General features: G+C 42.4%; 1 pseudogene; it reads right to left on the reverse strand.

Moving 5' to 3' along the window:
* Positions 1–417: 417 nt before the first annotated feature.
* LOC132575547 (gem-associated protein 2-like) lies at positions 418–1,634 on the reverse strand (annotated as a pseudogene).
* Between the last annotated feature and the right edge of the window lie 14,416 nt (positions 1,635–16,050).

A 16,050-nucleotide genomic window follows, 5' to 3' on the forward strand; every position in this document is an offset into this window, starting at 1 on the left:
TCCCCTTCTTATCCCTTTTCCTCTACCTACCCAGCTGTGCTGCCTGAAGATACTCATTGGCAGCAATCACACAAACTAAACAATGCACTTTCAATCCACTTTCAGTGCACCTTCCAATTGGATTTTGCAAGTTCACACAATTAAATCCAGTTGGAAAGGGCACTGAACGTGAATTGAAAGTGCATTATTTAGTCTGTGTGATCACAGCCATTGTAAGCTTTAGTAATAATAACCAGTATTGCTGCTGCCAGAATTAAGTAAGGAATGAGCTGGTTAGCTTTTTATTTTCCTGTGCATTAACACTTTCACTGAACTCTATGATGTTTTTTAAACTTTTCTTGAACCAAACCAAAGGTAAGTTCAGTTATGTTACCACATCAAGGCAGAGTCAGCCTTGACAGGTAGTTCATGCTTTTATCAAGATGGCTCATCTGCTAGGTTATGCCTGTCAAAGTACCTGCCAACTAAACAACAAGTTCAAGCCAAGTACTCATCATTCTTCTCCAAGACTCTAATTTCAGAGCATCTTTGGCCAGTTAGGGAGTAAGATATGGATTTTCAAGACAGGCCAGCAGAGCATAAAGTTATCTGCCAGTTCTAAAATAAACTCTGTAGACTGGACACTGGTTACTGTTGCCCTATTCATTCTCCTAACAATGCTCAGCAATGCAGAAAAGCCAGTGGGTACATCACCAATGTCTTGATTTTTCATCACTAGATTCCTGAAACCCTCTCTGTAAACATTTCATTCAGACATTTTTTTTTCACAGCCTTCTTCCTCATCTGATCTCGGTATTGTAACATAACTGTCAAAATGTTGATTACTCCAGTGGTGCTGTGTTTATCCAGTCAGCGACTGACTGAAAAGCAAGCCTCTTATTTTTGTTGCCATTTCCAAGTTGAGGAAAGCCCCTCTGACGGCAGAAAGGCATTCTGAGAGTGAACTATCAACAATCTGCTTCCTTTGCATTTTCCTGGAGTTTATGTGAGCAACAACAACCACCAGAACATGTTGCAGTTGCAGCTCAATTTAAGGTCTGGGGGGAGAGATACAGGGGGCACCATCAGGAGACTATGTGATGTCATTTCTGGGGAAGAGCCCAAATGTCATGGCAGTTCACTCTAGGAATCACTGGAGACTATGATAGAGTGGACTGACATCACTTCCAGGTTTTCCCTGGATGTGACATCATGTTGTCTCTCAACTATGTCTTTTTTTCTCTCCTGCCTACCACTGAGCAGCAGCAGAAAACAGGAGCCAGGGGGGGAGAATCCCCCACTCCCATAGGAACCTGGGTGTTACCAGCAATGCTTTTAAGTCTCTTATGTCTAATGGGGAAATTAGCTAAGAGATTTGGTAGAGAGAATTAGGAGTGAGGATCTTTGCTTTCAATAATACGGAGTTCGGATTTTCAGCCAAGAATAGCCCAAGCAATTGTATTTTATAATGTTTTACTCAAATAAATGTAGGTGTTGCAATACAATCATTCCTTTACACATAAACAATATAAGCACAACGAAGACCTAAGAAATAAAGAGGTGAGATATAGCAGAGTCAAAGGGAAGACACACACTGAGCATACTACCTTTCCAGGTGTGCAGAGGTCCATTTGGGACCTTGAAGATGAAGGCATGCACGGCCATGTGCCATGACTGAGAGACCCCCCTTACTTAGGGTAATGAAGGGGAAACAATCTGGTTACATGGTGTCCAGGCAGGAAGAGAGAGAGAGAGAGCAAGCATGGCTTGTAGTCCTGTATGTAATCTTTGGAGAGGGTGTGACCAACCCAGAAAAGGGACTGGCTTGTGTGGTGGGCAGTGGTTAGTCTATTCTGGGTATCTGATTGGGTGCCCATCTTAAGCCAATGAGTAGAGCAGATTCTGGTCACCTGGATGGATCTTCAGGTCACAATAGTGGGGCTGATTTAGTAATGTCCTCCCAATAGGTTACAAAAGGTCAGGATGTTTGAGCGGTTCAGCAAAGATACCCCCCTGGGGAGAGACCAGCATAGAAGACAAAGAATCTGCCCAGATGTCAGACGTTACCATAGCAGTAAACAAACAGAAACTGTCGCAGGAAGAGCCAAGGAGATGGCTGATTGATCAGTAGCTGAAAATTAGGGTGTGAACAATACATACCAGCAGTTCCCATGTTATTATGCATCCTGTTTGGGCGGAGGTGTTAGAAGGGGAATGAGTGAGATTACACTGAGAGACAGAATTCAGGCGCCAACCAGAACAAACTTTCTGCGGGGGTTCACTCCACCTTTTTAGATGGAGTGTTTCCTTGGCTTGTTTTATGGTCAGACTCCATTTTGTTTAACAGAAATAGGAGACCCACTCTCTCTCTCTAGGCACTGGGGTACTCCATTTTATCAGGCAGCACTTCTCAGTAACAATTCCTCCCTTTGCGGTCATGCTTATCCATGGATGTGATGATAGCATGGTGCCAGGTGGTGCTGCCGTTGGGGAACTTCATATCCAAAAATTAAGTGTAAGAATAGAGTGCAAATGGCAAGGAGAAGTGAATGGACAGATTGTAAAGTTCAGGGGTATTGATTGTATAAAAAAATTAAGACCATGAGAGCTTTTCTGTAAGCTCAAGCCAAATTCAAAAATAAGCCCATTAAAGAGGACTGCAAATATATACATGAGTAAGAGTGTGGGTGTCTCTGCACATCTGGACAGGCAGAATTTTGCAATACACATATTTAGTTTAAAATTATAAACATAAATCTTGAAATGATTCCATGAAACTTATTGATCTATCACTAAGACAATACTTCCTAAAAATGCAATAAAACAAAACTTATCAGGATTCCTAAGACATACAATGCTAAGGGTAGGCTTCCCAACCCTCCCGCCCTGGCGGGGGACCCCAGTTTTTCCAGCCTCTTCCCCCACTCCCCCAAAAAATGGAAGCGGGGGAAGGGGGGAAACGGCGCCAAGGAGCGGGCGGCGCCGCTGCGCAGCTGCCGCCTCTTCTCCGTAGCTGCTCCTCCGAGATGGGCTCAGCCTGAGGAGCAGCTACGGAGAAGCATGGCGAGCCCCGAATCTGGGTCCTTCTAGGACCCTGAGCAGCAACGCTAGAGGGGCAAGGGGGGCACGCTTCGCTTCTCCACCGGAGAAGGAGGCGGCGGCGCTGAACTGAGCCATGGCGGGAGGAGGAGGAGGCAGAAGGAAGGGGAGGGGCGGTGTTGAGGAAAAGAGAAAGGTAAAGGAGGGGGAAGAAAAAGGAGGAGGCTGCTGTCGTGGTGCGGGCGCAGCAGTACTGGAATCGCCGCCGCCACCTTCGCTAGACCGAGGCTTGAGCCCGCGGGGAGGCCCCAGAAGAAGAAGGGGAGACATCGCGCCGCCACCCACCACCTCCGGAGCCAAGCTGCCCAGTCACCAGCCCTCCGAGCCCAGGTAAACCCAAGAGAGCAGCAGCGACCCCTCCTCTCCGCCCTTGTAGGCCTCAACTCCCCCCCTCCTCATGGGGTTGCTTGGCAATGCCCCTTGCGAGGGATGGAATCGAATGTGTTGGGGGCCGCTGTTTGAGGCGAGGAGATTAGGAAAGGTTGGCCTAGCTGCCTGAGGGGAAGTCTCTTGATGCGGGTAGGCCTCTGCTCCTCCTGCAGCCTCAACCAGTTTGGCTTTCATTGGGCCGCCTCCTCTTTCCTCAAGAAGTCACACCAAGGCAGTAACTCTGTGACCACCACCTCCCGTGGAAATAGCCTTGTCTTCTGGCTCTCCAGTGTTTGGGGTGGGCGAGTGGAAAGCTGCCTAAGGGTCAGGCCTTGAATTCAGCAGGAGCGCAGTTCCTGAACCTTTCTGATAGTTCTCCCTCCTTCTTCCCACCTTGCCCATTGAATAGTAGGTGCATCTGTATAACAATCCCTGGATGAGGCGGCATGGCTGCGGCGGAGGCGCACTGGCCTTCCAAGCCAAGGACTGGGTAAGGCTGGGACGATGCGGAAGGCTGTCGGAAGGCGGGAGGGGAGCTGCGCTGGTAGCCAGAGGGAGAGGCCCTCCTCACCTTCCCTGCTGGCCGGTAGGGTTGCCAATCCCCAGGTGGGGGCAGGGGATCCCCCGGTTTGGAGGCCCTCCCCCCCTTCAGGGTCGTCACAGCCTCGATCTTGGCTCCACCCCTAATGTCTCCTGGCCCCACCCCCAAAGTCCCCAGATATTTCTTGAATTGGACTTGGCAACCCTAGCTAAGGGAAATATGCAGTGACAATTACAGGCAATAATACAGAGCATGTGCAATATGAGACATATGTAAGCAAGTTAGACTATGAAATGAATTAACTCGTGTGCCTTCATAGCAAGCAGCTTATTGTAACATGGATGATTTAGACAAAACATTCAAACATACTTGAGCATTGCCAGAGATGGGCAGTCCATACTGGCTACAGACATTACAAACAGATTTCTTTATTTGTCTCCCCACTTTGCTACCCATAAATTTTTCTCTCTTCAGGGCTAATCCCAAGCAAAAGTCCATGAGGGGTGTATGTGACAGCCTTTATTTTGCAGGGAAACCTGGTTTTATTGCAGTCAGCAGGAATTCTTCTTGTAAACCCAACTTGGAATTGGCAATGGTGCCTTCCAGCCTGTCCACCTATGAGCATTGAGCAACTGTGAAATTGAGGAAAGAACCAAAGGGAGCAAAACATTCACATATGACCACGTAAAAAAGCAGAACAAAATGCATACATTCAACCAAGAAGAAAGGAGCCTTAAAAAGCTATTAGTAAAGTATTCTCCTGTCCAGGAGATGGCACCCAGTGAGCTTTTTCGTCACAAGCTTGCACATGTCATGATAGGGGCCTGCATCGAGCAAGTTTACTGATTACACTTTCAGGACCTTAGGAGACTTTTTCCTTTTCAAGGAAGGAAAAGAACACACAATTCAGAAAACAGAAACCCACAATACTCTGTTGCAACAGAAATGAATAAAAGAAACATGAAATTATACTTGTGCACATGGTTGGAGCTCCAGGAGAATGGCCAAAACTGGGGGCGCCATTACAGTAAGACTAGTCACAAAGAGAGGGGAAAAAATCCTCTTGCTATAGCTTTGGAATAATGTCAGAAATTGTCAAAATGAGTAGAAAAGGTTTCAAAACATTGAGATCTCAAGGAAAACAAGCAAACAAAAACAAAGCCGGCTATAATATATATATATGTATGGGAGAGGGGTCAGACCCAAAATGATAGGGGAGCTGGATCAGAGAAATTAAAACTCTGGACCTAAGTGAGGTGATCAAGTCCCACTGAATCCAGTTTTTCTCTGTGCCAGTTCAGCCAAAACCTCTTGGTATAGAGTTCAACAAAACTTAACAAAACAAGAATTCTGAAAAGCAACATAATGGTTACACATACATAAAACAATTCTTAACAGACCTATCAACAAATCTTAAAACAACTAAGCATGCCATAAACTTGACTTGCAGGTCCAGATTTCCTATGTACATTGAAAAAGATGAGCAAAATCCTATAAAACAAATTCTGGTTAATGCAGAAACAATAAATTACACACAAAACAATTCTTAAACCTACATGATAAGCATGCAATATATGAACTTAAAAGAGAGAAGATGTGGCAGGGCATCTTGAGATGCTGCAAAACAAGTCAAAAGAAAGATTGGTGTATAAAAATCAGGGTGCTGGGCATACCCCCTTGAAGAGAAACCTTTTATAGAGTAAAAGGCAGAACTGTCTGGTGGCACAATGCTCCAGACTTAAGGCTTGTGCCTGAGAATAATTTTCCTCTGTGCATGTGCAGAGTGCAAAGACGATGTTGCTTGAAGCCAGCATGCTGTAATCACAATCAATGAGGGAGAGAGTGGTCAAGGTAGATGACCAATGTCATATTGAAATACAACAATCATAAGAACATAAGAGAAGCCATGTTGGATCAGGCCAACGGCCCATCAAGTCCAACACTCTGTGTCACACAGTGGCAAAAAATTTTATATACACACATACACTGTGGCTAATAGCCACTGATGGACCTGTGCTCCATATTTTTATCTAAACCCCTCTTGGCTATACTTGTGGCCGCCACCACTTCCTGTGGCAGTGAATTCCACATGTTAATCACCCTTTGGGTGAAAGAATACCAAGCAGCAAGTTAGGTCTAGATTGTAGACCAGATTTTAAAGCATAACACAACAACACTTAATTTGGGAAGCCTTGATAGGCTCAGACAACTGGCTAGAGATGCAAATGTGACAATATTGGAAAACACAAGAACACTGGTCAGAAGAGCCTAGCTGTTCATGTATTTTAAGAAAGGAGGAGAAATATGATGTACGATACTTGCAAGATTACTCAGTAGCAACATAGTGCATACGAAAATATAATGAAAAACCATTTATGAACATCAGTTGATCTCATTGTATGCCTCATCAGATGTATTTGCAACTTTATTTATTTATTTAAAACATGTCTATCCTGCCTTATTGCTTTGGATTCCTGAAGCTTGCTGTGGAGAACAAGTTTCCTACTATTCTGACTAAGCTATTATTAGGAAAGACTATGAGTTGGAACACAGCCACAAATAAAATGCATGAGATATGCATCATTGCAGTACTATTAAATGCATTCAAAAGTACACCAAAATCTAGGAGGGAAGAATGGTGTTTACAGAAACTTGTGCTGTCATGTTTGGCGCTTGATTATCAATTTCCCAATCTAATTTCTCAGTGTGAGGAACAAAGAAAAAACTGAAGACAAACAATACATCTGATTGACAGGAAACCCATTATTTAATTAAATAACTACTTTTAGGACAAATGTTTGGTACATAGAACAAAGTAGGAATCAAGTGCATCTTTAAGACCAACAAAGTTTTATTCAGAATCTAAGCTTTCGTGTGCTCCAACCACACTTCATCAGACGAGGAAGGTACAATTAGCAGAGCTACATATAACTGGTAGGCAGTGGTTTAGAATGCAAAATGGTACAAATTTAAGATCGAATGACAGAATAGTAAAATAAAATTAACAAATTGAGCAAACATTTGATCTGGGTAGCATGAGTATAAGAAAGCAATAAAACCCTAATATGTCAAAATGTGAGAATGTCTGTCAATCACTCTATTATTTGGGTCAAATAGTAGGGTCAAAAAGAGTGTAGATGACTGGGGAAGGCAATGGCAAACAACCCCGTAAAAAAGTCTGCCATGAAAACATCGAGATGCGACGTCATCCCAAAGTCGGAAATGACCGGTGCTTGCACCTTTACAAAAAGAGGGCATTACTTTCTCAGACGTTTTTCCATCCAATTAATTTACCTTTTAACATGTAACATGCATATAGTTTGCCATTAGAAGAAAAATACAATAAAATATAGTGGAAGATTTTTATGTGTGGGTCATATTTTGTGAAGGACTTTAAAGGGAAAAAAACAGCACCATAAATGAGACTCTGAAGCAAATAGCTAACTAGTATAGCTATTTTAAGATCAGCTTCATATAATGTGCAGCATCAGTCAGAAGGTAAGCAGCCATATTCTACACTAGCTATATCTTCAGAGTTGCCTTCAAGGGTAGTCCCACATACAGCACATTGCACTAATCTTATCCAAACCTAAAGAAGGTAGTCAGCTGATTGACAGGAAAAACTGTGGCAGCGACCTGCTGAAAAAGCCGCGCTGCCCTTGCCTCCTCCCCACTTCCTTCCCAGGAAGGAAGTGAGGAGGAGGCAAGGGCAGCGCGGCTTTTTCAGCGGGTTGCTTGTGCTGCTGCCTTGGTTTCCCCCACTGATCAGCTGATCGCACAGAGAGTCGGCCATTAAAGAGCCAGGGAGGTGCTTCACCGCCCCTTTCCCGGCCTTAAATTTGTAGAAATGGAGGGAGGAGGAGGTGCCACAGGGCGGAGGCAGAGACCAGAATTTAGTGCCCCCTCCCTGCCAGCCCTGGGGCCAAAAAGGTTGGGGGCCACTGCTCTAGAGGAGTTGTAATAATGTACTTTAAATATTATTTGAAGTTAGATACATATAATGTAGACTGTTTCTTTTGGTTATATATGATAATTTAATCAGTTGTATGCGATTCTTCAATAAAACTCATTGGGAAAAACAAAAACCCTACGGGATTGCCATAAATCAGCTGTGACCTGATGGCAAAAATAGCACAAAATCCATAGTCAATAACTGTTGGGAAAGATCTTTCTCTGTTTGGGACCCTAGAGAGCTGTTTGCCATACAGGTTAGACAAGACTGAGCTAGATTTACTGACAGGTTGACTCATTAGAAGACTATTCACATATTTATCTTTCCTCAGGAGCTAGAAAGATTTATCCTCTATGGCCATAAATAATAGTTGCTGACTGGGAATACCGTGAATAAGAACTAACACAGAAATGCTCTGAGCTTAATTAAAAGCTTAAATTGAGTTTCTTGAGCCTTTATAGATATTTTTGCTTCAATATTAAAATTACGGCCAAATTTCATGCCGTTTTGCTGAGCTGAGAAACTGATGATTCCCTTTTTTCTATATTGCTAAGAATTACTATAGATTTAGTGGAGACTGATATTGGCACAAACAGTATTGTCAGTAAACATTTTGGTGCTGATCTGTTATGAATATTGGTCAAGAATGTCATTGTTAAATGTGTCTTTGGCAGTGTCATAATTCTTTAGTGTGGTTAACTGCAAGGATCACTCAGAGCAGTAACCTGTGGGAAATAAAACAATGCAACCCAAGTTACAAAAAGTACTCGAGTAATGCAGAGAAAAGTTATCCAATTTACTACTAAGCTTATTAGTCCTTTAAAATGATGATAATGTTATTGCAGTCATGAGTGCCTGCAGCAAACTCCACATAAATATATGTTGTTTTACTTCAGCATTCTCCTTGGCTGCCACCCCTTGTCAAAAGGCCAGCAAACCACCCATTGCCCAAAATCACATAAGAAGTGGAGAAAGGGTGGTGTGGGCTTTTCCAGGGGTTAATGAGGGCTGCTGGGGGCGTGGCAAAGCCCCTGGTGGCTGGCTGCCCACTCTCCTAATCCAGGGATTGTTATGTAGCTGCACCTCCTATTCAATGGACAAGATAGGTGGGGAGAAAGAGGGGGGACCATCAGAAAGGTTCAGCTGTGCTCCTGTGAGCTCCTGCTGAATCTGAGACCTGCTTCCTAGAGCTGTAAATCTGTGCATTTAATTTTAGATTGTTGTGTAATCATTTTATGGTTTTATTATTCTCTTCTTAGTGATTGTTGGCCGTTAATAAAATCTGATCTGAATCTATAAATCATTTACATAAATAAATTCTTAAACACAGGGCTGTTCTTTCCAGCATCCAAGCTTCTTCTAAATATGCTTTTAAGGACAAACTATTAGCATCATTTATTATCGTGTTTAGGACTTTCTAATAACATTTTATTGATATTCTTTGATGTAGGATAGTTAAGATAGATAAATCATAAAAGTTAAGTCTTACAGTGTTCTCAGGGCTGCTTTATTGCCCAGCTCTCCACACTGATTCACCACACCCCCACTGAGCTGTTTCTCCTTTTAGAGTGATCACTGCCTGTGTGCCTGGTACTTTATACATTCCTACCTCAGGGAAATAGTTGCAGTCTTGGGGACCAGCTGCAGTGCCAGATTAAACCCTTAGGCAGTTGAAATCTCAGAGGCCCCCTCACAAATTGTCTCAGAGTCAGAATGCCCACCCCGCTGCTCACAGCCCCCTGCTACAGCCTGCAGGCACCTTCTCAAAAGCCTCTTTGACAAAGCTGTGGGGGAGAGGCAGAGAGAGCCAAACTTGGTGATGACACCAGCAGCAGCCACACCAGGCAAGACAGGCAAAGAGCAGCTCAGTTGCTGGTTGCATGTGCAGACTGGGAGGGCTGCAAGCAGGGGAGGAAACGGGGGGGGGGGGCAGCCCGGAGTCCCTAAAGGCATGGGAGCCCATAGGCCAGTGCCTACTTGGCCAAATTGTTAATCCAGCCCTGACCAGCTGCCCCAGCTTTCCTTGCCGATTTAACCCACCACCATCACCACTACCACCACCACACACACATACTGAGTTGCTTCTCCTTTTGGGATGATCTTTGCCTGTATGCCTGCCTGCTTTTTTACAAAACACTGCTCTTAAAATCTAACTTGTTATTCTGGACAGAAAAAAAAAGTTTGCTTTTTATTGTCATGGTTTTGAACAGACAAGGATTAAAAACAGGTTTGACTGGTGATCCTGAAGAGGTAATCCAATGTTCAGTTTTCCAGTAGAAACTGAATAGCAATGGTTCTTACGAATTCAAATATTTTAGGTGTTTACTAGCTACACACAAAAGGAGGTCATTCAAAGACTGAAATATAGGATTACTGATGAAAGAAGATAAAACAAGACAGCAGACACTGGAATGAAATTACATTTTCTGTTGTTTTCAAAATAGTTTGAACCCACAGTGACCTACATTATACCACTTATTTCTGCAGAGGTGGCATGTTCATGAATGCCCTTCTATACCCCCATATACCAGTGGCTGGGGCTGATGGGAGTTGTAGGCAAAAAACATCTGGAGAGCTACCGTTGGCCACCCCTGCCATATACTATTCATGAAAGTCCTGTTCCATGAGCAGATGTTTGTTAAATATAGGCCAGTGGGAGCTAAATCAATGTATGAACCAATACAAAAGGGAGGTAGAGAGATTCATAGAATCATAGAGTTGGAAGGGACCTCCAGGGTCATCTAGTCCAACCTCTCATGATTCCCAACATGAGCATATTACTTAATGGTTAAACTTGTTTCCTTAAAGCACCTCACAATCAGATGACCTTTTGAATACAGAACTCTTCTGAATTGTTATTAGTTTAATCTTTTATTTCAACAGAGGTTAACAAAACATAGGCCTGTATAAGATAAGAACCCATTCAAAGGAAACAATAGAATCTAGTACTTATAGAGATTCATGAATAGAAACTATCTATTTATATGAAACACCTGGCAGTCCTCCCCCCTCAAAAAAAAGAGGGGGAGGTCCTCGACTATATTATACCTAAAGAACATTGGAGCTAGATTGGATTTCAGCTATCTTCTGGGTTAATTCATCAGATTTAAAAAATAAGTTTTATAAGATGAAATATTTGTGATAAGTGACACTGAGAAGGCTATTAAATTTGTCCAAGAGAAGGTTGTTGGTGCTGTGGATCTCCTATGTATTGCCTCTGCCCAGACATTAGGTCCTTCCAGCAGATAAATTTTGAATATAATTTGGGATATAACTTGCCCCAAGCTGTATGATTTTTCTTGGTTACATAAAATTTTCTCCCAGAAGAGCCTAATCTTTGAACACAGATCAATCAGGTAGATCTGCACCAATGACAACCTAATTCACTAGGTAAATTTGACCTAGCCTTCACAGTCAGCTATCAGACTGTGTGTGCATTAAGCACTGTAAAGTCACTTCTGGCAATCCTATGAATTAATGTCCTCCAGAACTTCCCATCATGAACAGCCTTGCTCCGGTCTTGCAAACTTGAGAGCCAGGGCTTCCTTGATTGAGTCAATCCATCTCACGGTGAGTCTTCCTCTTTTCCTAATGCCTTCAACTTTTCCTAGCAGTGACTCTTGTTTTATAATCTGACCAAAGTACGATAGTCTCTGTTTAGTCATTTTAGCATTTTGGGAGAGTTAAGTGGGTTTTTTGATCTTGAACCTACCTGTGTTGTTGGCAGCCCATGGTATCTATAGACGTCTCCCCCAACACACTTCAAGCTAACCTACTTTCTGTCAGCTTTCTTCATTGTCTGACTTTTATTCCCATGCAGAAGTAATGGAGAATGCTATAGTATGGATTGTCTTGATCTTGGTCACAAGCAACGCATCCTTACACTTGAGCTCCTTCATGGCTGCCTTTCCTAGTCTCAATCTCTTTCTGATTTCTTAGTTGCAGTGTCCTTTTTGGTTGATGATGAAATCAAGGAATAGAAAAACTGAGGAGGCTCCATTTTTTAGTTAGCTGGCTGGGCATGAAAAAGGCTCTATTTCTGTCCTTACAAAGCACTTGCAGACACTCTGGATTATCCTCACAAACTCTTATTTGAAAAAGCACTGACTTCACAGATAGTAAATGGTTAAAAAAGAAGAACATTGCCTCCCATTCTTCTTGAGATGTTGGTTCACAAAAACAATTTTGTTTTTGGAGACCAAGTTATTCTTGCATTTGTAAATGCAATGCATGATCAGATAATGTAAGAGGCCAGACCTGAACAACAACATTCAACAACCTAATGGAGTGCCTGTGGAATCCCATCTCACACTAGGAATCTTTAGACAACCCAGTTACCCAGAAATACTGCAGGTTTACTGTGCAACATAAAACAAAATGGTCCAAAAACACTTTTAACACAAAAGCATGTTCAGATGAATCCACTTTTAAGGTGTTTTTTTTTTTTTCCAGCACATCCACACAGCTTGAAGACATTGGCTAGAATCTGAAAGGCTGATTAGGCTCACACAAGGCGCTTATGCTTGCTTGTTCACTGGATTTTCCCTTTTTGAACAGCATCTCCCCCCCCCACTCACCCCCCCCACACACACACACACTTTCTCTTCTCTCACACAGTGCTATAAATCTTTTCTCAAACTCTTCTTGGCTTGAAAAGCAGTCAGATTGGGGGAGGAGAGAAGACTAACAAAAGCAAGTCTCAGCTTTCCTTGGGCTCATACAGCTGGTGTCACCATTATTTGTAACCTAGCTCCTTGGTGTAAAAATGTGAGCCAGCAGCCAAGGAACAAGCCATCTACTTTAAAACCTAATGGAAATCTAAAATTAAAGGGATATATTTTCTAGACACACTTTACCTGGAGGCTTTTCACTTTGTTGATTCAATTGCTCATAGAACTATCGGATGTTGCATTCAAACCACTGAATTCTCTCTCAGTTCCCCTTTTGTGGGTGGCAGCTTTTATGTTTATGCTTACAGAACCAAAACTAGCACTAGGGTTGCCAGGTCTGATTTAAGAAATATCTGGGGACTTTGGGGTTGGAGCCAGGAGGAAGAGTGTGGCAAGCACATTTGAATTCCAAAGGGAATTCTGTCAATTACATTTTAAGGGTCCGCATGCCTTTTTAAACACTTTCCCTCCATTTGGAAATGAAGGATAGGGGCACCTTCTTTTGGAGTTCAAAGAATTGGACCCACAGTCTAATCTTTTTGAAACTTGGGGGATGTTTGGAGGAGAGACACCAGATGCTATGATAAAAATTTGGTGCCTCTGCATAAAAAAAAACAGCCCCCCAAGACCTATACCCTATGGGAATTGGTCTTCATAGAGTATAATGAAGTGCCTAGCAGATTCTCCCCCCCACCACCCCTTTCTGATGATCCTGAAGTGGACGAAGGGTCTCCAAACCAGGGAATCCCCTGTGCACAACTAGGGATTGGCAAACCTAACTAGCACCAAGAAAATATTTCAAACTGGCTGTCAGATGTGACATGAAAGCAGCCAGTTTTCCTCAGGATACCAGGAATAGAATAAGAGCAAGTGAAAGAAAACTGAGAAGTCCTCTTTCCTCACAGACTGAGGGAAGAGACAATTCTTTGACCCTTCCCCCCATATTATATCCACGCAAGGTAGTATGTTTTAGCACCACTCAGCAAACTAATTTCTTTTTTAACTCCACTGCTCTTTCAGTGTACTGAAAAATGGACACAAGGCAGATCACATTTTTAAGAAAAAATATTAATTTGGTACATGAGAGTAACAGCCATGGACGTAGAGCAGCTAAGCAACTAGGTGGAAGGGATGTCTTTGGATTATATCCTAACAATTCTCCTATAAACAATCAATTGCCTGCTATTACCAAAATGCATTTATTAATATTAGCATCTTTTCCACTACAGCAAATCATACTTTCTTTCATATATTATACATTCTTTTTTTTTAGGCAAAAGAATGACACCTTGATCCAGCTAGAAGCAATGAAATCATAGCTAGAAAGTGATATCTGAGGACATTAGAAACCAAGAAGAATCAAGAAATGACTGGAAAAGAATCTTAACATGCCTAGTGCAGTGATAAAATAACCATGTGTTGATTTTACAGCTAAACATTGTGCATGCTCACATATACCACCAGCATAATCAGAAGCAGCAACTGAACCTCTTTTGACATTTCATTACCCAACTTACCACATTTAACCACACTACAGAAAGCATTAGTAAAAAAAAATGCAAAAATTTGTAGAAAGATGAGAAACCGGCAATAGGAATGTTAAAACATCCAGCTCAATAAACGTAATTTACCTCATGTATGTCATTTTTCTTCTAATTATAAGAATGTTAATGTTGTACTAAAGATTAATGACACTAGCATAGATGTATCAAGATATATTTAAGAAGGCTACTTGTTAAACACTTTAAAGCAGGGGTGTCAAACTCATTTGTTATGAGGGCTGGATCTGATAGAACTGAGAACTTGTCGGGTCAGGTCACGTGTGTCATAAAATGTAATTGTCAGGTAGCAGAGATAAAAATTTCATAAAGGACACAAACACAATTAGATTTCTTTAAAACTTAAACTATACTTAAAAGATTAGCACTCTTGCAATATTTTGTTTAACATTCTGATAACTGGCACCTTTTGCTCTGAATTATTGCATCAAAATCTGGAGACAATGTGTTGTAGCAATCTTGAGTATGCTATTCAGATGTGTTTCTTTAAGTTGCTAATCTACTTTTGATTTATTGACATTCATTACAGAAATCTCATGGGCAATGCTTTGAGCCCAAGACTCAGGGTAAAAAATGAAACGGCTGGGCACTGCAAGGTTTTGTACATAAGTTGCTTCAAGTGCTGGTAAGTTCCTATGTAATTGAGCAAGCCTGCAAACGAGAGGGAAGGAAGCGGATGACAGTGAGTTGCTCACAGGCCTGATAAAGCCCTCTGGGGGCCTGATCCGGCCCTTAGGCTGCATGTTTGACACCCTTGCAAAAGAGTATTGTCAATTAAATAATCAAACTTAGCAAGACACATTTTAAATGCAGTGTCCAGTGAACCAGACAGTCAATGAGAGGTGTATATAACTGATTTCTGCATGATCAGGGATATTGTTAAAATTGGTTCACCACAAATTTATCCTTTGACTTAAAGTATTTTCAGAATTATTTTTAAGAGAAACTAGGAAGAAGCATTGATCCCCAAGTGGTCTGATAGCTTTTATTTTCTTACATGATCTCCATTATTAAGACCCCAACAGTCCATGTGGTGAATGACCCTACTGACCTGCAAATGCTCCTCTGTTCAGTTCTCCAAGGCATCTCAGCACCAGCAGTCACCCAACAGCGTTCTCCTGGGCTGCCAAACCCTTGGGTTTTCTCTCCCTCTTTCAGTACTACTGCCACGCACTGGGCATATCAGGAATTACCCACGAAGGCCAGTGCTCCTAGGTCCCTTTCCCATATTGCCATTCAAAGATGCTGCCTTTTGCATTATTTATTTACATTAATACATCAGTTTAGATATATTTTGAGGAAACTTTAAAAAATGGGTATACTATTCTCTCACAAGGTCCTTGCAACAAATATATTGTTCCTCCAGGCTAGGGTTGCCAGCCTCCAGATGAGGCCTGGATTTCTCCCAGAATTACGACTGAACATATGAACATATAAAGCTGCCTTATACTGAATCAGACCCTCAGTCCATCAAAGTCAGTATTGTCTACTCAGACTGGCAGCAGCTCTCCAGGGTCTCAAGCTGAGGTTTTTCACGCCTACTTGCCTGGACCCTTTTTAGTTGAAAATGCCAGAGATTGAACCTGGGACCTGCTTCCCAAACAGATGCTCTACCACTGCGCCACCATACCTTCCCCAAGGGATGGACTGACATGGAGATCAATGGATAAGTTCCCCGATGAAATGGCAGCTTTGTAAGGCAAAAATCTATGATATCACATCTTCACTGAGCTCCCCATCAGCACCACCTTCCATAAGAACTGCCCTCCATATTGCCAGGAATCTCCCCAAGTTGGTAACCCTATACTTTTTTACACTATGCACACCCCTCCATTAGTATCAACTAAGCTTGACACCATTCATACAGCGCATCACAAGACA

Source organism: Heteronotia binoei, chromosome 7, assembly GCF_032191835.1.
Source record: "Heteronotia binoei isolate CCM8104 ecotype False Entrance Well chromosome 7, APGP_CSIRO_Hbin_v1, whole genome shotgun sequence".
Classification (NCBI taxonomy): Eukaryota; Metazoa; Chordata; class Lepidosauria; order Squamata; family Gekkonidae; genus Heteronotia; species Heteronotia binoei.